The following is a 22700-nucleotide window of genomic DNA, read 5'->3' on the forward strand; positions in this document are numbered from 1 at the left end:
CAATTATACAGGGCCCTGGTGAGACCACACCTGGAGTATTGTGCACAGTTTTGGTCTCCTTACCTAAGGAAGGATATACTTGCCATAGAGGGAGTGCAACGAAGGTTCACCAGGCTGGTTCCTGGGATGGGGGGATTGTCCTATGAGGAGAGATTGAGTAGACTAGGCCTATATTCTCTAGAGTTTAGAAGAATGAGAGGTGATCTCATTGAAACAGACAAAATTCTTACAGGGCTTGACAGGGTAGATGCAGGGAGGATGTTTCCCCCTGGCTGGGGAGTCTAGAACCAGGGGTCACAGTCTCAGAATAAGGGGTCGGCCATTTAGGACTGAGATGAGGAGGAATTTCTTCACTCAGAGGGTGGTGAATCTTTGGAATTCTCTACCCCAGAGGGCTGTGGAGGCTCAGTCGTTGAGTATATTCAAGACAGAGATCGATGGATTTTTGAGTATTAAGGGAATCAAGGGATATGGGGATCGGGCGGGAAAGTGGAGTTGAGGCAGAAGATCAGCCATGATCTTATTGAATGGCGGAGCAGGCTCGAGGGGCCGAATGGCTGACTCCTGCTCCTATTTCTTATGTTATGCTCCTATGTTCTTTGATTCATCCGGAAAGCCAAACTCAATTCATCCTTCTGCGACTGCAGAGTCCACCACCATCCAAACCCCCTCCACCCCCACCACCGTCCAAACCCCCTCCACCCCCACCACCGTCCAAACCCCCTCCACCCCCACCGCCGTCCAAACCTCCTCCACCCCCACCGCCGTCCAAACCCCCTCCACCCCCACCACTGTCCAAACCCCCTCCGCCCCCACCGCCGTCCAAACCTCCTCCACCCCCACCGCCGTCCAAACCCCCTCCACCCCCACCACTGTCCAAACCCCCTCCGCCCCCACCACCGTCCGAACCCCCTCCAACCCCACCACCGTCCGAACCCCCTCCAACCCCACCACCGTCCAAACCCCCTCCACCCCCACCACCGTCCAAACCCCCTCCACCCCCACCACCGTCCAAACCCCCTCCACCCCACCACCGTCCAAACCTCCTCCAACCCCACCACCGTCCGAACCCCCTCCAACCCCACCACCGTCCAAACCCCCTCCACCCCACCACCGTCCAAACCCCCTCCACCCCACCACCGTCCAAACCTCCTCCAACCCCACCACCGTCCGAACCCCCTCCAACCCCACCACCGTCCAAACCCCCTCCACCCCCACCACCGTCCAAACCCCCTCCACCCCCACCACCGTCCAAACCCCACCACCGTCCGAACCCCCTCCACCCCCACCACCGTCCGAACCCCCTCCGCCCCCACCACCGTCCGAACCCCCTCCGCCCCCACCACCGTCCGAACCCCCTCCACCCCACCACCGTCCAAACCCCACCACCGTCCGAACCCCCTCCACCCCACCACCGTCCAAACCCCACCACCGTCCGAACCCCCTCCACCCCACCACCGTCCAAACCCCACCACCGTCCGAACCCCCTCCGCCCCCACCACCGTCCGAACCCCCTCCACCCCCACCACCGTCCGAACCCCCTCCACCCCCACCACCGTCCAAACCCCACCACCGTCCGAACCCCCTCCGCCCCCACCACCGTCCGAACCCCCTCCACCCCCACCACCGTCCAAACCCCCTCCACCCCCACCACCGTCCAAACCCCACCACCGTCCAAACCTCCTCCAACCCCACCACCGTCCGAACCCCCTCCAACCCCACCACCGTCCAAACCCCCTCCACCCCACCACCGTCCAAACCTCCTCCAACCCCACCACCGTCCAAACCTCCTCCAACCCCACCACCGTCCGAACCCCCTCCAACCCCACCACCGTCCAAACCCCCTCCACCCCACCACCGTCCGAACCCCCTCCGCCCCCACCACCGTCCGAACCCCCTCCACCCCCACCACCGTCCAAACCCCCTCCGACCCCACCACCGTCCGAACCCCCTCCGCCCCCACCACCGTCCAAACCCCCTCCACCCCCACCACCGTCCAAACCCCACCACCGTCCAAACCCCCTCCACCCCCACCACCGTCCAAACCCCACCACCGTCCGAACCCCCACCGCCCCCACCACCGTCCAAACCCCCTCCGCCCCCACCACCGTCCAAACCCCCTCCGCCCCCACCACCGTCCAAACCCCCTCCGCCCCCACCACCGTCCAAACCCCCTCCGCCCCCACCACCGTCCAAACCCCCTCCGCCCCCACCACCGTCCAAACCCCCTCCGCCCCCACCACCGTCCAAACCCCCTCCAACCCCACCACCGTCCAAACCCCCTCCGCCCCCACCACCGTCCAAACCCCCTCCGCCCCCACCACCGTCCAAACCCCCTCCAACCCCACCACCGTCCGAACCCCCTCCGACCCCACCACCGTCCGAACCCCCTCCACCCCCACCACCGTCCAAACCCCCTCCGCCCCCACCACCGTCCAAACCCCCTCCGACCCCACCACCGTCCGAACCCCCTCCGCCCCCACCACCGTCCAAACCCCCTCCACCCCCACCACCGTCCAAACCCCACCACCGTCCGAACCCCCACCGCCCCCACCACCGTCCAAACCCCCTCCGCCCCCACCACCGTCCGAACCCCCTCCGCCCCCACCACCGTCCAAACCCCCTCCGCCCCCACCACCGTCCAAACCCCCTCCGCCCCCACCACCGTCCGAACCCCCTCCACCCCCACCACCGTCCAAACCCCCTCCGCCCCCACCACCGTCCAAACCCCCTCCGCCCCCACCACCGTCCGAACCCCCTCCGCCCCCACCACCGTCCAAACCCCCTCCGCCCCCACCACCGTCCAAACCCCCTCCGCCCCCACCACCGTCCAAACCCCCTCCAACCCCACCACCGTCCAAACCTCCTCCAACCCCACCACCGTCCAAACCCACCACTGTCCCCAGGCTACACAGTCTGCATGGAAATCCCTTCAGGCCCTGGTCACTCAATCACTGCAAGCTCAATCAAGTTGCAGGCAACTTGTTGAGCTTGGCTGCCACGCTGCTCCTACGACTGAGGGCAGTCGACCCGTCCTGCCCCTTCACAGCAGTTGGCAATTGCTGCGACAAGTAAATAAAAATATATTTCTTAATGCAAACCGGGTCTCCAGATGTTAGCTGCACGACATTAGTGGCCAAAAAAAAATGTAATTCAGCAACTCACCCAGTGTGACAGCGGGACATTAAATCTCCATTTTGTCAGGAAATATTAGCATTTTTATGACGAGTTAATGTATCATAATATTCGATTAATTGTTTCAATAGCTAATAGAATCCGCGCCCAGTTCTTTGGACTGCACGGTGGCATAAAAGAGGGACTGTCCCTCCAGCTCGCCGACATCTGCTTTCTGCCAACATCTCCTGAAGGGTGTTGGCTTGTACTAAACAATATATGCGCAGGTGGCCAGCAGCCCATGTACGCCACACTGGGCAAGAACAGGATCACACTTGGCTGTGACATCCATAACAGTCGAGTCTAGCCTGCTGAAACTCACTGTCTACACTCACACGTAAAGGCTGGTCACTTGGGAAAGCGCCACAGAAGCACAGGAACAGGAGGAGGCCATTCAGCCCCTTGAGCCTGTTCCGCCACTCCATCAGATCATGGTTGATCTGTGACCTTTATTTTTTTTATTCATTCACAGGATTTTGGGAGTCGCTGGCAAGGCCCAGCATTTATTGCCCACCCCTAGTTGACCCTTGAGAAGGTGGTGGTGAGCCACCTTCTTGAACCGCTGCAGTCCGTGTGGTGAAGGTGCTCCCACAGTTGCTGTTAGGGAGGGAGTTCCAGGATTTTGACCCAGCGACGATGAAGGATCGGCCGATATATTTCCAAGTCAGGATGGTGTGTGACTTGGAGGGGAACTTGGAGGGGGTGGTGTTCCCGTGCGCCTGCTGCCCTTGTCCTTCTAGGTGGAAGAGGTCGTGGGTTTGGGAGGTGCTGCCGAAGAAGCCTTGGCGAGTTGCTGCAGTGCATCTTGTAGATGGTACACACTGCAGCCACGGTGCGCCGGTGGTGGAGGGAGTGAATGTTTAAGGTGGTGGATGGGGTGCCAATCAAACCGGCTGCTTTGTCCTGGATGGTGTCGAGCTTCTTGAGTGTTGTTGGAGCTGCACTCATCCAGGCAAGTGGAGAGTATTCCATCACACTCCTGACTTGTGCCTTGTCGATGGTGGAAAGGCTTTGGGGAGTCAGGAGGTGAGACACTCGCCGCAGAATACCCAGCCTCCGACCCAGCGACGAAGAAGGAACGGCCGATATATTTCCAAGTCGGGATGGTGTGTGTGACTTGGAGGGGATCTTGGAGGTGGTGGTGTTCCCATGCGCCTGCTGCCCTTGTCCTTCTCAAGGGGCAATCAGGGGTGGGCAATAAATGCTGAGCCTTGCCAGCGATGCCCACCTCCGGTGAATGAATCAAAAAGATATTCAAATAAGGGGTTAAACCCAGGCTCCATCTGCCTGTTCAGGTGGACACAAAGGAAATCTATGGCAATACGAGAACCTTAGGGAGTTCTCCTGGTGTCCTGACCAACATTCTTCCCTCAGCCAACACCACCAGTCACAGATTAATGAGTCATTCATCTCACTTGCGATTCAGAAATAACAACAGTGACTGCGCTTCTAAAAATATTGTCTGCAATGTACTCTGGGTGTCCCGAGAGACGTGACAAGGCAGGCTCTTTTCATTGATCACAAATAAGCCAAGCCTCGTTCTTAATGTTCTTACGTTTCTGGCCTTGTCTCCTGGAATCACTGACTAAAGAGAAGAAATAGGAGCAGGAGTGGGCCATTCGGCCCCTCGAGCCTGCTCCGCCATTCAATGAGATCTGGTTCCTAAAGATGCACATAAACTTGTGCTAACTCACCTGGACTGCAGGAACAGACGCGCGATATCAGGTCCAATCCTGTCCACACACACAGTCCAACAGGATCCATGGATCGTAATCAGTAAAAAAGACAGACTCCCATTTCTATAGCGCCTTTCACAACCACCAGACGTCCCAAAGTGATTTACAGCCAAATTAAGTACTTTTTGAAGTGTAGTCACTGTTGTAATGTAGGAAACCCGGCAGCCACTTTGCACACAGCAAGCTCCCACAAACAGCTATGTGATAACGACCAGATCATCTGTTTTTAGTGATGGTTATTGAGGGATAAATATTGGGCCCAGGATACCGGAGAGAACTCCCCCTGCTCTTCTTCGGAATAATGCCGTAGGATTTTTTACGTCCACCTGCGAGGGCAGACGGGGCCTCGGTTTATAAGAACATAAGAAATAGGAGCAGGAGTCGGCCATTCGGCCCCTCGAGCCTGCTCCACCATTCAATAAGATCATGGCTGATCTTCGAACTCATCTCCACTTTCCCGCCCGATCCCCATATCCCTCGATTCCCCTAGAGTCCAAAAATCTATTGATCTCAGCCTTGAATATACTCAACGACTGAGCCTCCACAGCCCTCTGGGGTAGAGAATTACAAAGATTCACCGCCCTCTGAGTGAAGAAATTCCTCCTCATCTCAGTCCTAAATGGCCGACCCCTTATCCTGAGACTGTGACCCCTGGTTCTAGACTCCCAAGCCAACGTCTCATCCGAAAAAGACGGCACCTCCGACAGTGCGGCACTCCCTCAGTACTGCACTGGGAGTATCAATTTTGTGCTCACGTCTCTGGGGCGGGGACTATGAACTCACAACCTTCTCACTCAGGGGCGAGGGTGCTACCTCCAGTAGGTCTCAAATCCCTAACTATAAGATCAAAACACTTTGGCCTAGAAATTGGGTCGGGGCGCCAAAGTGGCGCAAAAGTCGCCTGAGCGCAGGATTCAGCGCAGCGTTCGAGGCTTTAGCGATCGTCAGATATTCAGTTCCATTGCCCCTAGAGGGACACGGGGCGAGGCTCGAGGCGCTCCGCGTCCCTCTTAGGGCGCTGAAACTGAATATCGCAGCGCAACGTGCCGCCGCGCCACACGCTGCGGCACGGCACGCTGCGGTACTGCAGGCCTTCCTCCCATTGTTAAGGGGGAGGGGCCTACAACAGCGCGATCCCCGCTTGCGAGTGCCGGCAAACGAGCCTGGCACCGAGGAGAAGTGCCGGGCTCTCGGGAAACAGCCGGCAATGCCGCGGGGGGGGGGGGGGCGGGGGGCGTCAGGAGGCCAGGGACGGAGGTGCTGGCAGGCGGCCGCCAAAAAAGGCGGCCGCCCGTACCTCCACCTTAACTTGCGCTGCTGCCGGCTCAGTAAGGCCCCGTGAACCGGGCAGCGAACGGCGCAACTGCGCCGTTCGCTACCAAATATCACGAACAGGGTGCTGCGCACACCGATGAAGTCATCGGTGGCGGCGCAGCGCAAATGGCTAACGCCACCATTAGCGCCCCTGCTGAATATCGCGGGAGGCGCAGCCAGTGGCGCAAAGCCACTGACTGCCTCTTTAGGCGCTAACAGGTGGCGCTACTCACCCAATTTCTCCCCCTTTGGGTCAAATGAGGGGTTTTGAGAGAGTAGATGGGGAGAAACTGTTCCCAGTGGCAGGAGAGCCGGTAACCAGAGGGCACAGATTGAGGATAATCGGCAAAAGAACCAGAGGAGGAGATGAGGAGTACTGCGTACAGTTTTGGTCTCCTTATTTAAGGAAGGATATACTTGCATTGGAGGCAGTTCAGAGACGATTCACTCGGTTAATTCCAGAGATGAGCGGGTTGACTTATGAGGAAAGGTTGGGCCTACGCTCATTGGAATTTAGAAGAATGAGAGGTGATCTTATTGAAACATCTAAGATACTGAGGGGGCTCGACAAGGTAGATGCAGAGAGGATGTTTCCCCTCGTGGGGAAATCTAGAACTCGGGGGCACAGTTTCAGAATAAAGGGTCGCCCATTTAGAACTGAGATGAGGAGGAATTTCTTCTCTCAGAGGGTCGTAAATCTGTGGAATTCTCTGCCCCAGAGAGCTGTGGAGGCTGGGTCATTAAATACATTTAAGGTGGAGATAGACAGAATTTTGCAAGATAAGGGAGTGAAGGGCTATGGGGAGCAGGCAGGGAAGTGGCTTTGAGCCCAAGATCAGGTCAGCCATGATCTTATTGAATGGCGGAGCAGACTCGAGGGGCCGAGTGGCCTATTCCTGCTCCTATTTCTTATGTTCTTATTTTTTCACGCAGCGAGTTGTTGTGATCTGGAACGCGCTGCCTGAAAGGGCGATGGAAGCAGATTCAAGAGTAACTTTCAAAAGGGAATTGGAGAAATACTTAAAAAGGAAACATTTGCAGGGCTCCGGGGAAAGAGCGGAGTAGGGGAGGTGTGAGACTAATTGGATCGCTCTTTCAAAGAGCCGGCACAGGCACGATGGGCCGAATGGCCTCCTCCCTGTGCCGTATGATTCCATCATCTCACTCGACAGCGGGAACTCCATTTGATTTTTGTTTCCCCTCCCTATCCTCAGGTACACGAAGGCCAACTGGCGCACTTTTCCTGGCAAGAAGGGAACCGTCCTGATATTTATGCTTCAGTACTAGACATGGTTGGGTGTGTTGACGATAGGACTCGTCAGATGGCTAAAGACCTTAAAATTAAAAGGCACATTCACTGCCGCGACCTAAATACAATACGCATTAAAAGAAAGGACGGAAAATACTGGGCCAGATTGCTGAGCTACATGGTTGAGCCATCCCACGGTCACCTGCAACTGAGCGACGAGGTGTCTGTTGCAAAATACTCTGTTGGGACTCGGTTGACAGCTGAGGTGCATACGAATGACAGACCAGAAAAGGCCATTTCGGACCAGCTGGCCGGCCCTCAGAGTTCAGACCCAGCATGCCCAACCCATTATTATATCCCTCAATTGATGTACTTGCCAAATGCCTGCCCAGCTCCCTCTTAAAAGTTACTGATGTTTCACAGCATCTCCCTGGACAGCCTATTCCAAAACAGTCACCACCTGCTGTGTGAAGTCATTGGAGCAGTTCTGTCCCTTCGCCGTCCCTCTTCTGAGCTTTGGCGCGTCCGTTCTATTCCTCCTCCAAAGCTTTAGGCCGTGCTCCCCCACACCCACCACCCCCGCCTCGTTGTCCTTCCCAGGGACGCGGTAAACAGTTCCCTGTCGCTACTCCTCAGAACTTAGACGGTCGTTAACAAGTTCCCCTCTCGGCCTCGTCTTCTCGACTGCAAACCAACTCCGCTTCTGCGGCTCCAAGGATAATTATTCATCCGTTCTACGACTCCAAACCAGCTTCTATTCTCCTCACGCCCAAGGAGATTCTTCGTACACTCCAGCACCACCCCCGCACCACGGCACACTCTCCATCTCCAGCCTCTTTCATGCTTTAGGTTGCAGGCCCACCTGGCTGGCACCATTAAAAGCTTAGAAAGCAAGACTTGCGTTTCTACAGAGCCTTTCACAACCACCGGACGTCCCAAAGTGCTTTACAGCCAATGAGGTACTTTTTGAAGTGTAGTCACTGTTGTAATGTAGGAAACCCAGCAGCCAATTTGCGCACAGCAAGCTCCCACAAACAGCAATGTGATAATGACCAGATCATCTGTTTTTAGTGATGTTGGTTGAGGGATAAATATTGGCCCCAGGACACCGGGGAGAACTCCCCTGCTCTTCTTCCAATAGTGGCCGTGGGATCTTTTACCTCCACCGAGGCAGGGCCTCGGTTTAAAGTCTCTTCTGAAAGACGGGACCTCCGACACTGCGGCGCTCCCTCAGTACTGTCCCTCCGACAGTGCAGCGCTCCCTCAGTACTGTCCCTCCGACAGTGCAGCGCTCCCTCAGTACTGCCCCTCTGACAGTGCAGCGCTCCCTCAGCACTGCCCCCGACAGTGCGGCGCTTCCTCAGTACTGTCCCTCCGACAGTGCGGCGCTCCCTCAGTACTGTCCCTCCGACAGTGCGGCGCTCCCTCAGTACTGTCCCTCCGACAGTGCGGCGCTCCCTCAGTACTGCCCTTCCGACAGTGCAGCGCTCCCTCAGTACTGCCCCTCCGACAGTGCGGCGCTCCCTCAGTACTGCCCCCCTGACAGTGCAGCGCTCCCTCAGTACTGCCCCTCCGACAGTGCGGCGCTCCCTCAGTACCGCCCCTCCGACAGTGCGGCGCTCCCTCAGTACCGCCCCTCCGACAGTGCGGCGCTCCCTCAGTACTGTCCCTCCGACAGTGCGGCGCTCCCTCAGTACTGCACTGGGAGTGTCGGCCTGGATTATGTGCTCAATTTTCTGAAGTGGGACTTGAACCCACGACCTTCTGACTCAGAATCGAGGGTGCGGCCCACTGAGCCACAGCCAACAAGGATTACTCGCTTGACTGCCTGTCCCAATTGCAGACAGCCAGTGCACACAAAACTGCAGAAATGACTCCAATGAGGTCATTGCGGCCTGCCTTTAATATTAAACTGAGGCCTGAGCAGGGGAGCAGTATTAGATTCCCAACCAAACAGAACCAGCCAGAGGCTGGATCGAGGTTAGAAGAGGCCTTGGTAACTTAAAAAAATTTTTAAGGATAAAAAAAATAATTATTTATTCATTTATGGGATGTGGGCGTCGCCGGCAAGGCCCAGCATTTATTGCCCATCCCTAGTTGCCCCTTGAGAAGGTGGTGGTTGTTGCATCCGTGTATAATAAGACACAGACTGCGGAGAACGGTACAACAGGTGTTTACTCAATGTGGCTCACACTGCAACTGATCTGTAGAGATTACTACTCAGTGCTATATACAGGTGTGGTCACTGCCGGAACTGCCGTATACATGAGCTGTAAAACATAGTTCCCCCCTTAAAGGTATATACATTACAGTGGGGAGCCGCCGCCTTGAACCGCTGCAGTCCCGTGTGGTGAAGGTGCTCCCACAGTGCTGTTAGGGAGGGAGTTCCAGGATTCTGACCCAACGAAGATGAAGGAACGCCCAATATATTTCCAAGTCAGGATGGTGTGTGTGACTTGGAGGGGCACTTGGAGGTGGTGGTGTTCCCATGCGCTTGCTGCCCTTGACCTTCTAGGTGGTGGAGGTCGCGGGTTTGGGAGGTGCTGCCGAAGCAGGGCCAGGAGTGGGAGGAGTGCTCCTCCTAGGCCCAGAGGGAAATCTTGAACATCACCCACTTCCTCCCTCCCCTGACCACGATCACTACCCAACCCTCACCTCTTGTACCCTGAATTCCCGCTCCCGCCCGCTGTTGGAATCGGCCGGAATTCCGATCTGCGTTATGGGACAGAGGGCCTGGAGCTAAAATCTCTCCGGGCCTCAGGCGGAACAGAACACGCCTCCGGGTAAAATCGCCCCTCGGTGACTGGCCATTGCAGTGGGTGAGGCTCCGGCCTCTCACTTGGGAAACCCTCGATTCAAATCCAGCCGAGACTGAACGTGCCCTTCCTCTGCGTCCATGGTGTCAGCTGGTGCTCAGTGGGCCGCACTCTCAGCTCTGAGTCAGAAGGTTGTGGGTTCAAATCCCACTCCAGAGGCTTGAGCACAAAAATCTAGGCTGACGCTCCCAGTGCCAGTTCTGAGGGAGCGCCGCACCGTCGGAGGGGCGGCACTGAGGGAGCGCCGCACCGTCGGAGGGGCGGCACTGAGGGAGCGCCGCACCGTCGGAGGGGCGGCACTGAGGGAGCGCCGCACCGTCGGAGGGGCGGCACTGAGGGAGCGCCGCACCGTCGGAGGGGCGGCACTGAGGGAGCGCCGCACCGTCGGAGGGGCGGCACTGAGGGAGCGCCGCACCATCGGAGGGGCGGCACTGAGGGAGCGCCGCACCGTCGGAGGGGCGGCACTGAGGGAGCGCCGCACCGTCGGAGGGGCGGCACTGAGGGAGCGCCGCACCGTCGGAGGGGCGGCACTGAGGGAGCGCCACACCGTCGGAGGGGCGGCACTGAGGGAGCGCCGCACCATCGGAGGGGCGGCACTGAGGGAGCGCCGCACCGTCGGAGGGGCGGCACTGAGGGAGCGCCGCACCGTCGGAGGGGCGGTACTGAGGGAGTGTTGCACTGTTGGAGGTGCTGTCTTTCGGATGAGACGTCAAACCGAGGCCCCATATGCCCTCTCAGCTGGAACGTAAAAGATCCCGCAGCCGCTATTGGAAGAAGAGCAGGGGGAGTTCTCGCCGGTGTCCTGGGGCCAAAATTTATCCCCCAAATAACATCACTAAAACAGATGATCTGGTCATTATCACATTGATGTTCGTGGGATCTTGCTGTGCGCAAATTGGCTGCCGCGTTTCCTACATTACAACAGTGACCGCAGTTCAAAAAGTACTTCATTGGCTGCCAAGCGCTTTGGGACATCATGAAAGGCTCTGCATTAATGCAAGTCTAACTTTATTTTCCTCTGCTAACTAAGAAGGTACTGCCTGCCATAAACTTGGGACAATTGCAATCCAAACTCTAGAATGGCCGCAGGTCAAAACTAGCCCTAACGTGGCATTAAATTTGCGAACTCACCGAAAAAAAGTGACAAGCTGGGAAAAAAACCATATGTTGGGTTAGAGATGGTCTTCCAGGTTAGGCCCGAGACACCACGTTGGGGGGACTTTGAGAGAGTTTTATTCCCCACATGCCGAAGGCAGAGCTGGGATGTGAGCTCGCCGCTGCCCATTGGCGCCTGGATAGGGGGAGTTTTCCATTTTCAATTGCGGACGTCCCTCACCTTGATGAACACCAAACCCCCGCAACAAAAAAAAGAGACAATTCAATCGAGCACCTTTTTCGACTGTGCTTTGCGGACATCACGAAACTCATTTACACTTTCAAAACGAATCTTTTGGGGCATCTTATAGCCCCGCAAGCTTGCATTGAGTACTCCGCTTCCCGAACAGTCTGGGTCCCAGTAGTGCTGCCTTTCAAATGGCACAGATTTCAATTTTCTTTTAATTAAACTGTAAATATTCCACCTAAGACATTATGCAATCGTGGCAAACCACCCTAATACTGTAATGTCAGCCTAACACTTAAGCGTCACCCGTGGTTCAGTTGGTAGCACCCTCGCCTCTGAGTCAGAAGGTTGTGAATTCAAGTCCCACTCCAGAGATTGAGCGCAAAAGAAATCTAGGCTGACACTCCCAGTGCAGTGCTGAGGGAGCGCCGCACTGTCGAAAAGGTAGTACTGAGGGAGTGCTGCATTGTCGGAGGGGCAGTACTGAGGGAGTGCTGCATTGTCGGAGGGGCTGTACTGAGGGAGTGCTGCATTGTCGGAGGGGCAGTGCTGAGGGAGCGCCGCACTGTCGAAAAGGTAGTACTGAGGGAGTGCTGCATTGTCGGAGGGGCAGTACTGAGGGAGTGCTGCATTGTCGGAGGGGCAGTGCTGAGGGAGCGCCGCACTGTCGAAAAGGTAGTACTGAGGGAGTGCTGCATTGTCGGAGGGGCAGTACTGAGGGAGCGCCGTACTGTCGGAGGGGCTGTACTGAGGGAGTGCTGCATTGTCGGAGGGGCAGTGCTGAGGGAGCGCCGCACTGTCGAAAAGGTAGTACTGAGGGAGTGCTGCATTGTCGGAGGGGCAGTACTGAGGGAGTGCTGCATTGTCGGAGGGGCAGTGCTGAGGGAGCGCCGCACTGTCGAAAAGGTAGTACTGAGGGAGTGCTGCATTGTCGGAGGGGCAGTACTGAGGGAGCGCCGTACTGTCGGAGGGGCTGTACTGAGGGAGTGCTGCATTGTCGGAGGGGCAGTGCTGAGGGAGCGCCGCACTGTCGAAAAGGTAGTACTGAGGGAGTGCTGCATTGTCGGAGGGGCAGTACTGAGGGAGTGCTGCATTGTCGGAGGGGCAGTACTGAGGGAGCGCTGCATTGTCGGAGGGGCAGTACTGAGGGAGCGCCGCACTGTCGGAGGGGCAGTACTGAGGGAGCGCTGCATTGTCGGAGGGGCAGTACTGAGGGAGCGCCGCACTGTCGGAGGGGCAGTACTGAGGGAGCGCTGCATTGTCGGAGGGGCAGTACTGAGGGAGCGCCGCACTGTCGGAGGGGCAGTACTGAGGGAGCGCCGCATTGTCGGAGGGGGCAGTACTGAGGGAGTGCTGCATTGTCGGAGGGGCAGTACTGAGGGAGTGCTGCATTGTCGGAGGGGCAGTACTGAGGGAGTGCTGCATTGTCGGAGGGGCAGTACTGAGGGAGCGCCGCATTGTCGGAGGGGGCAGCGCCGAGGGAGCGCCGCATTGTCGGAGGGGGCAGTGCCGAGGGAGCGCCGCACCGTCGGTGGGGCAGCGCTACATTGTCGGAGGGGCAGTGCTGAGGGAGCGCCGCACCGTCGGAGGGGCTGTGCTGAGGGACGCCGCACCGTCGGAGGGGCTGTGCTGAGGGACGCCGCACCGTCGGAGGGGCAGTGCTGAGGGAATGTCGCACTGTCGGAGGGGCCGTCTTTCGGATGAGACGTTAAACCGAGGCCCCGTCTGCCCTCTCGGGTAAAAGATCCCACGGCCACTATTGGAAGAAGAGCAGGGGGAGTTCTCCCCGGTGTCCTGGGGCCAATATTTATCCCCCAACCAACATCACTAAAAACAGATGATCCGGTCACTATCTCATTGCTGTTTGTTGGAGCTTGCTGTGTACAAATTGGCTGCCTCGTTACTAACAGTGACCACACTTCAAAAATGACTTCATTGGCTGTAAAGTGCTTTGGAAGATCCTGAGGTCGTGAGAGGCGTTGGAGAAATGCAAGACTTTATTTTGAGTCTCCACGTCTCTCCCTCAAGCAGTAAACAACGCTGAATGCCAACCTAGCAAATTCATCAACAATCACTTGTTTGCTGTTCAATTGAAAATGAAGGCTGATTCATTTTTCGAAAGCGGACGCACCAGGACATTAAACCATGCCCAGCTCCCACACTCCCGGCACCCACACAGTATAAGCTGGAATTTGCACTCTTCCGTTTTACGCAGCCGGTCTGTGGTTTACCCCTGGAATTCCAACCCGGCCGGTGCCCAAAGTCTTGCCCACTGCGCACTCGCTCCCTCCCGGTGATGGGACGACCCACCAGGCGCAAGCAGCCCGCAACACAGTTTCAAATGGTGTTTCGGGTCAAGCCATTCCCCTGCCCCCCCCGCCGTGGATTTAACCGGTACCATCTCATGCCCCTCCAACCCCGCTTCCGTGGCTTTATTCCAAGGGGGCAAAGTGCCCGTAAATGAGGCGTGTTCCGTCGAGTTTAAATGGGCTATCTCAAAACCTCAACACCTAAAAAAATAAATGCATCCGTTTGAAATCCTCCAAGGCTACTTCATGAGGGTTGGTGAAATGCTTCAATGCCTCCTTGTCCAGTACATTGTATGTATTCGATTGATTCAATGACTGGTTTCACTCTGTATCTGCTGTCTGTTTAAATGTTGTTAATATCACTGAAACCAAACCTCCAGACTGTGAGCATCTCTCCGCCAGACTGGAACTGCCTCTCACCCAATTCACTATCCTCTCGACAGAAACCATTCACCACAAAAAGCCGACCCACTCCCTTTACTTTCTCCACAGTCTCTCTCTCTCCCTCCCTCTCTCTCTCTCGTCACCTACGCAGTTCCAGACTGGTCCTTGCAAGGACATCTCGGCCAGATGTTGCCAGGACCAACACAATGCGAGCTTCCCTCCTCCTCCACCTCCATCCCCGGCGCAAATCCCGCCGCGGCGCCTCCGGTTAACGCCGGCGGTGGCCTCGCAAAAAATTCCCAGCCCGCTAGCCCTTTTTAAAAAAAAAACATTTTAACCTCCCGTCTGGCCCTGACGGTGCGGCGTACAGCACTGGCTCTCCCCGGCTGCAGCGCACAGCGGCACGATTGGGTTTGGCGTGCTTGTTATGTCCCTCTATATCATTCAGCGAGAGATGGTGCTGAGACAAGACTGCAACTGACGGCTGATCTAATGCACAGCACACCACCCAGACCATGTCTGTCTTTCTCCATCTCTCTCTCTCCGGCTCGCTCTCCCTGCATATCTCTATTTCTTGCAAGTTTGCCCTGCATGGCTAGATTCACAGCAACATGAACAACATTTTGTTTTTCCCCTTCTGCAATCCATTTGAAATGCACGTTACAAAAGAGGAGAGTGCAGATGCATTTTACCTGTGCTGTTTTCTGCTTCTTAAGGGCAGCTGGTACTGATGCTGCCTCCTGCATCCCTCAGTTCTGACTCTCGCAACATCAGGAAAAAAAAAACACTCTCTCCCCCCTCAACGCCCACCACCTCCTCCTTGGTCGCGTCAGCACCCTCTCTGCTCCAACCAATGGCCTGCCTCCTGCAACCCAGGCAGGCAGCCGCGCCGACCAATGGGCTTGGCAGAGGCCAGCCGATTGACAGAGGGTAAGGGGGGGGGGGGTGGGGGCGGCAGCCTATCGCCGCGGCGCTCAGCGCTGCGCGATTTTTGCAGCTCGCTCGCGAATGGGCGTGGCGCTGCTTGCGCCCGAGTCCTGCGCAAACAGAGAAAGGGTAGGCATTTGTCAGCATGCTCCGGGCTCCCGTTGTCCCCTTTGCAGCCTCCTCTCCTCCCCCCCCCCAAAGGTTGCATTGGCGAGCCTCACTGATGCTTTCATGCACAAATCACAGGGGGGGCAGATCCACACAAAAAAAAATCAAAAACAATTGATTAGCAGGCCAAGCACCAATCCAAATGCAGAATATAGAATTCCCAACAGCTCTGGGTCCCCTGATCAATTGCTTGACAGTTCAGTGCATGGGTCCGATTGTCCTCCTGTGCTGCCAAGAAGCAACAATGGGCTTTAACCACCGCCCCTTGACATTCAGCGGCATTACCATTGCCGAATCCCCTCACCATCAACATCCTGGGGGTCACCTTTGGCCAGAAACTTAACTGGACCAGCCACATAAATCCTGTGGCAACAAGAGCAGGTCAGAGGCTGGGTATTCTGCTGCGAGTGTCTCACCTCCTGACTCCCCAAAGCCTTTCCACCATCTACAAGGCACAAGTCAGGAGTGTGATGGAATACTCTCCACTTGCCTGGGTGAGTGCAGCTCCAACAACACTCAAGAAGCTCGACACCATCCAAGGCAAAGCAACCCACTTGATTTGGCACCTTAAACATTCACTCCCTCCACCACCGGCGCACCGTGGCTGCAGTGTGTACCATCTACAAGATGCACTGCAGCAACTCGCCAAGGCTTCTTCGGCAGCACCTCCCAAACCCGCGACCTCTTCCACCTAGAAGGACAAGGGCAGTAGACACATGGGAACACCACCACCTCCAAGTTCCCCTGCAAGTCACACACCATCCTGACTTGAAAAATATCGGCCGTTCCTTCATCATCGCTGGCTCAAAATCCTGGAACTCCCTCCCTAACAGCACTGTGGGAGCAACTTCACCACACGGATTGCAGCGGTTCAAGAGGGCGGCTCACCACCACCTTCTCAAGGGCAACTAGGGATGGGCAATAAATGCTGGCTTTGCCAGCGACGCCCAGATCCCATGAACAAATTTTAAAAATTGTGGAAGTGGAACCGAATGGAACCAGGCACAAACCCTTGGAGTTTATTCCTGGTCTATTTATGCCTGGTGTAGACTTGGTATAAACATTTGGCTCATGCCAGGTGGGTCAGCCCCGCCTCAGTGGGCAGCTCCCTCGCCTCTGAGTCAGAAGGTTGTGGGTTCGCAGTCCCGCTCCATGAGACTTGAGCCCCATAATCCAAGCTGACACTCCCAGTGCCAGTACCGAGGGAGTGCCGCACTGTTGGAGGGACCATCTTTCGGAGGAGACGCCAAACCCAGGCCCCGTCTGCTCTCTCAGGTGGGCATAAAAGATCTCATGGCCACTATTTTGAAGAAGAACAGGGGGAGTTCTCCCCGGTGTCCTGGGGCCAATATTTATCCCTCAACCAACATCACTAAAAAATACACAGATGTATTGGTACAAGGTATTGGTGAGACCGCACCTGGAATACTGCGTACAGTTTTGGTGTCCATACTTAAGAAAAGACACACTTGCTCTCGAGTCAGTACAAAGAAGGTTCACTCGGTTAATCCCGGGGATGAGGGGATGGACATATGAGGAGAGGTTGAGTAGATTGGGACTCTACTCATTGGAGTTCAGAAGAATGAGAGGCGATCTTATTGAAACATATAAGATTGTGAAGGGGTTGGATCGGGTGGAGGCGGGGAGGATGTTCCCGATGATGGGTGAAACTAGAACTAGGGGGCATAGTCTTAGAATAAGGGGCTGCTCTTTCAAAACTGAGATGAGGAGGAACTACTTCACTCAGAGGGTGGTAGGTCCATGGAATATGCTGCCCCAAAAAGCTGTAGAAGCTACATCATTACATAAATTTAAAACAGAAATAGACAGTTTCCTAGAAGTAAAGGGAATTAAGGGTTACGGGGAGCGGGCAGGAATTTGGACATGAGTCTAGGTTCAGATCGGTCATGGCCCTGTGGGTAGCGGAGCGGGCCCAGGGGCCGTGTAGCCTGATCCTGCTCCTATTTCGTGTGTCTAATTCTGTTAGATTCAGGAGATGGTTCTGTGATAGTGGATTGGCGGTTAAGATCAGATCAGCCATGATCTTATTGAATGGCGGAGCAGGCTCGAGGGGCCGATTGGCCTACTCTTGCTCCTATTTCTTACGTTCTTATGTTCTTATGATCCGGTCATTATCACATTGCTGTTTGTGGGAGCTTGCTGTGCGCAAATTAGCTGCCGCATTTCCCACATTACAACAGTGACCACACTTCAAAAAAGTACCTCATTGGCTGTAAAGTGCTTTGGGACGTCCTGAGGTGGTGAAAGGCGCTATAGAAATGCAAGACCTTTCTTTGTTCGGGCACTGTGCAATACAGAGAGATGTATAACCTTGGAATGTTTCCACCCATTTCAAAAGACGATTGCTTTGGATAAGGTGCAAAAAAAAGATTTACGTGGATGTTCCCAGAACTGAGAGGTTCTACCCATCAGGAAAGGCTGAACAGGCCGGGGCTCTTTTCTCTAGAAAAGAGAAGGCTGAGGGGTGACCTGATCGAGGTCTTTAAGATTATGAAAGGGTTCGAGAGGGTCGACGTAGAGAAGATGATTCCACTTGTGGGGGAGACCAGAACTAGGGGCCATCAATATAAGATAGTCACTAATAAATCCAATCGGGAATTCAGGAGAAACTTCTTTACCCGGAGAGTGGTGAGAATGTGGAACTCGCTACCACAGGGAGTGGTTGAGGCGAATAGCAGAGCTGCATTTAAGGGGAAGCTGGATAAACACATGAGGGAGGAAGGATATGCTGATGGGGTGAGATGAAGAGGGGTGGGAGGAGGCTCGTGTGGAGCAGAAACACCGGCATGGACCAGTTGGGCCAAATGGCCTGTGTCTGTGCTGTACACTCTATAGCCTACAGAGCAGCAGCGATACCCGCCCTGCTGTATGCCTCAGAGACATGGACCATGTACAGCAGGCACCTCAAAGCACTGGAGAGGTACGACAAACGCTGCCTCCACAAGATCCTGCAAATCCATTAGCAGGATAGGTGCACCAACGTCAGTGTTCTCGCTCAGGCCAACATCCCCAGCATCGAAGCTTTGACCACACTCGATCAGCTCCGATGGACGGGTCACATTGTCCGCATGCCCGATACGAGGCTCCCAAAACAAGCGCCTCTACTCGGAGCTCTGACACAGCAAGAGAGCCCCAGGTGGGCAGAGGAAACGCTTCGAGGACATCCTCAAAGCCTCCTTGAAAAAGTGTAACATCCCCACCGACACCTGGGAATCCCCGGCCCAAGACCGCACAAAGTGGAGGAGAAGCATCCAGGAAGGCGCCGAACACCTCGAGTCTCTTCGCCGGGAGCAAGTGGAAGCCAAGTGCAAACAGCGCAAGGAGCGCACGTCAACCCAAGCACCCCACCCACCCGCCCCTTCAACCACCATCTGCCCCACCTGTGACAGAGACTGTAGGTCCCACATTGGACTCATCAGTCACCCGAGAACTCATTTTTAATGTGGAAGCAAGTCATCCTCGGTTCCCAGGGACTGCCTAAGAAAAGAAACACTCCATGTAACTAACTCGATGTGTTTCCGCTTCCGCAACATTGCCACACCCGCTCTCATCAGCAAACAAACCCTAATTTTGGTTTTGGTTTTGGTTTCCATATTTAAGAAAAGATATACTTGCTCTCGAGGCGGTTCAGAGAAGGTTCACTCGGTTGATTCCAGAGATGAGGGGGTTGACTTATGAGGAAAGATTGAGTAGGTTGGGACTCTACTCATTGGAGTTCAGAAGAATGAGAGGCGATCTTATCGAAACATATAAGATTGTGAGGGGGCTTGATCGGGTGGATGCGGTGAGGGTGTTTCCACTGATGGGTGAGACTAGAACTAGGGGGCATAATCTTAGAATAAGGGGCTGCCCTTTCAAAACCGAGATGAGGAGAAACTTCTTCACTCAGAGGGTAGTAAATCTATGGAATTTGCTACCTCGGAGAGCTGCGGAAGCTGCAACATTAAATAAATTTAGAACAGAGATAGAGAGTTTCCTAGCAGATAAGGGAATTAGGGGTTACGGGGAGAGGTCAGGGAAGTGGACGTGAGTCTAGATTCGGATCAGCCATGACCCTATTGAATGGCGGAGCAGGCCCGAGGGGCCATATGGCCTACCCCTGCTCCTACTTCTTATGTTCTTATGTTCAAGCTGTCATTGTCTCCAGGCTTGTTCAATCCAACATTCTGCTCACCGGCCTCTCAACATCCACCCTACATAAAGTGCAACTGGCCCAACACCCTGCTGCTCACGTCCTGACCTTGCTTCGCCGTCAACCCCTGCCCTCGTCAACCTGACCTGGCCTCGCGCTCTTGCATCTCTGGCCTTCTTTGCAACCCCACCTGACGTTCCCCTCGACCTCCAGCTGCCCTGCCCGCTGGAATGTTCTCCCTGGATCCCCCCTCCACCTTGCTATCTCTCTCCCCTCCTCAAAACCTACCTCTGACCAGCTCGGCAATTGCCTCCCCTACACACTTCTGCTACCACTCTCAATGTCCAGTGGTCTCTGTAAATCTATGTAGTCCCTCAAACATAAAATACGTTCAGAAACAGCCGTCGTCTTCACCATGTCCCAAGGCGATTCACGGAGGTGACATGAGAAACTGCCGATGGGAAAGAGATTACAAGGGGTGACCAAATATTTGAACAAAGAGGTGGAGAGGTTTGAGGGAGAGAGGTCCAGAGGGTGAGACCTAACCAATTAAAAGGTTTGTGCGAAGGAAGGAGAGATGTAGAAGAGAATAGGTAGGAAAAACAGAAAGGCAGAGTATTATTTAAATGGTGATAGATTGGGAATTGTTGATGTACAGAGGGACCTGGGTGTCCTTGTGCACCAGTCACTGAAAACAAACATGCAGGTGCAGCAGGCAGTTAGGAAGGCAAATGGTATGTTGCAAGAGGATTTGAGTACAGCAACAAGGATGTCTTACTACAGTTAGACAGGGCCTTGGTGAGACCACATCTGGAGTACTGTGTGCAGTTTTGGTCCCCTGACCTAAGAAAGGATATACTTGCCATAGAGGGAGTGCAGCGAAGGTTCACCAAACTGATTCCTGGGATGGCAGGACTGTTCCAGAATCGCAGAAACCCCACAGTGCAGATAAAGGCCATTTCGGCCCATCGAGCCTGCACCGACACATATCCCACCCGATCCCCGTAAACCCTACACCAACTCATATCCCACCCTATCCCTGCAACCCCACGTATTTAATCCCCCTAACACTAAGGGTCAATTTATCATAGCCAATCAACCTAACACGCACATCTTTGGACTGTGGGAGGAAACCGGAATGCCCGGAGGAAACCCACGCAAACACGGGGAGAATGTGCAAACTCCACACAGACAGTCACCCGAGGCCGGATTCGAACCCAGGTCCCTGGCGCTGTGAGGCAACAGTGCTAACCACTATGCCACCATGCTGCCCACTATGTATGAGGAGAGATTGGGTCGATTGGCCTGTATTCACTAGAGTTTAGAAGAATGAGAGGGGATCTCATTGAAACGTATAAAATTCTGACAGGGCTAGACAGACTGGATGCAGGGAGGATGTTTCCCCTGGCTGGGGGGTCTAGAATGAGGGGTCACAGTCTCAGGATACGGGGTAGGACATTTAGGACTGAGATGAGGAGAAATTTCTTCACTCAGAGGGTGGTGAACCTGTGGAATTCTCTATCACAGAAGGCTGTGGAGGCCAAGTCACTGAATATATTTAAGAAGGAGATAGATAGATTTCTAGACACAAAAATCATCAAGGGGTATGGGGAGAGAGCGGGAATATGGGATTGAGATAGAGGGTCAGCCATGATCATATTGAATGGTGGAGCAGGCTCGATGGGTCGAATGGCTGACTCATGCTCCTATTTTTCTATGTTTCTATAGAATGATAATGGCATCAATCTTCTCAATGCTGAGCCGCAAGAAGTTGTGTCTCATTCAGGACTGAGCATCTGACACTGAGCCAATCAGGAGGTGAGAAGAGGTGGCAGAAGGCTAAGAAAGAAAGAACTTGCATTTCTCCAGCGCCTTTCATCACCTCAGGATGTCCCAAAGCGCTTTACAGCCAATGAAGTACTTTTGCAGCGTAGTCACTGTTGTAATGTAGGAAACACGGCAGCCAATTTGCGCACAGCAAGCTCCCACAAACAGCAATGTGATAATGATAAAGATAATGATAATTTAGTGATGTTGATTGAGGGATAAATATTGGCCCCAGGTCACCGGGGAGAACTCCCCCTGCTCTTCTTCCAATAGTAGCCGTGGGATCTGTGATGAAATATGCCATTCATCAGGCACTCTGTATTCTCTGTGTTTGATTGTGCTTGTGACTGTGACAAGCAGGGGAGTTTAGTTTCAGTTTCATTTCCTTACCTGTATTGTATTGTGTGTAGGGCTCCGCCCATACCTGGCCCCTACTTAAGCAGGCCCCAGCGTGTCTCACAGGCAGTACAGCAGATCTCTGGATGAGAGACACTTCTCCACTGTGTATTACTTTCTGAGTTAATAAAAGCCTTGCTTTGCTCCGTTAACGTTGAGTCACGGATTCATTGAGGCACATCAGTTTTATTAACTCAATTTCCAACGCAATGGATCAACTCTTGAAACCCGAACGTTTGGATTTGGACCCGCATGCTTCGGACGCATCGGCACGATTCGGACACTGGTTTAAGTGTATGGAATTCTTCCTGGACAATTCCGCAGCCATCACAGACGCTACGGACGCTGAAAGTATGAAACTCGGAATCCTGCGGAATTGGGTAAGCCACCGGGTTTACCCCCTCATCCAAGACGCCGACACGTACCCGGCCGCCTGCGACATCCTAAAGGTGCATTACCAGCAGCCTACGAACGAGGTGTACGCTAGGCATCTGCTCGCTACTCGCACACAGCGACCTGGTGAATCGCTGGATGAGTTCCTAGTCACCCTGAAAACGCTTGGCAAAGATTGCAAGTGCCAAGATGTAAAAGCCGCAGTGTACACTGACGAGCTTGTTCGTGATGCCTTTATCACAGGCCTCAGCTCCACTTACATCCGGCAGAGACTACTGGAAAAAATGGGATTGGACCTGAAACAGGCTGTGGACACAGCGCGATCCCTAGATGTGGCCCAGAGAAACTCGGACGCCTACTCTTCAGCCCGCGCCGCCCATGCCGCCACGTGTGCACCAAGGGCGCCGCCATCTTGGAAGGCATCTTCCCCGCCCGGCAGCCCGACACCGTCGGGGCCCCGCTCTCCCCCCAGAAGCCCTACGACAGCCGCGACGCGTCGGGGCCCCAACTGC

The 22700-nt window shown here is 54.8% G+C and overlaps 1 protein-coding gene across 1 annotated transcript in view; it reads right to left on the reverse strand.

Moving 5' to 3' along the window:
• Positions 1 to 15112, reverse strand: part of LOC147092842 (neurexin-2-like) — a 1315750-nt gene extending 1300638 nt beyond the window's left edge. The window contains exon 1 of the mRNA XM_085975700.1: positions 15017 to 15112. The gene's annotated coding sequence lies outside the window, so the exon portion shown is untranslated. The remainder of the gene's footprint in view (positions 1 to 15016) is intronic.
• Positions 15113 to 22700: the final 7588 nt, after the last annotated feature.

The sequence above is a fragment of the Somniosus microcephalus genome, unplaced genomic scaffold (assembly GCF_052327205.1).
Source record: "Somniosus microcephalus isolate GS21.2 unplaced genomic scaffold, FLI_Smic_1.0 unresolved_chr2, whole genome shotgun sequence".
Lineage (NCBI taxonomy): Eukaryota > Metazoa > Chordata > Chondrichthyes > Squaliformes > Somniosidae > Somniosus > Somniosus microcephalus.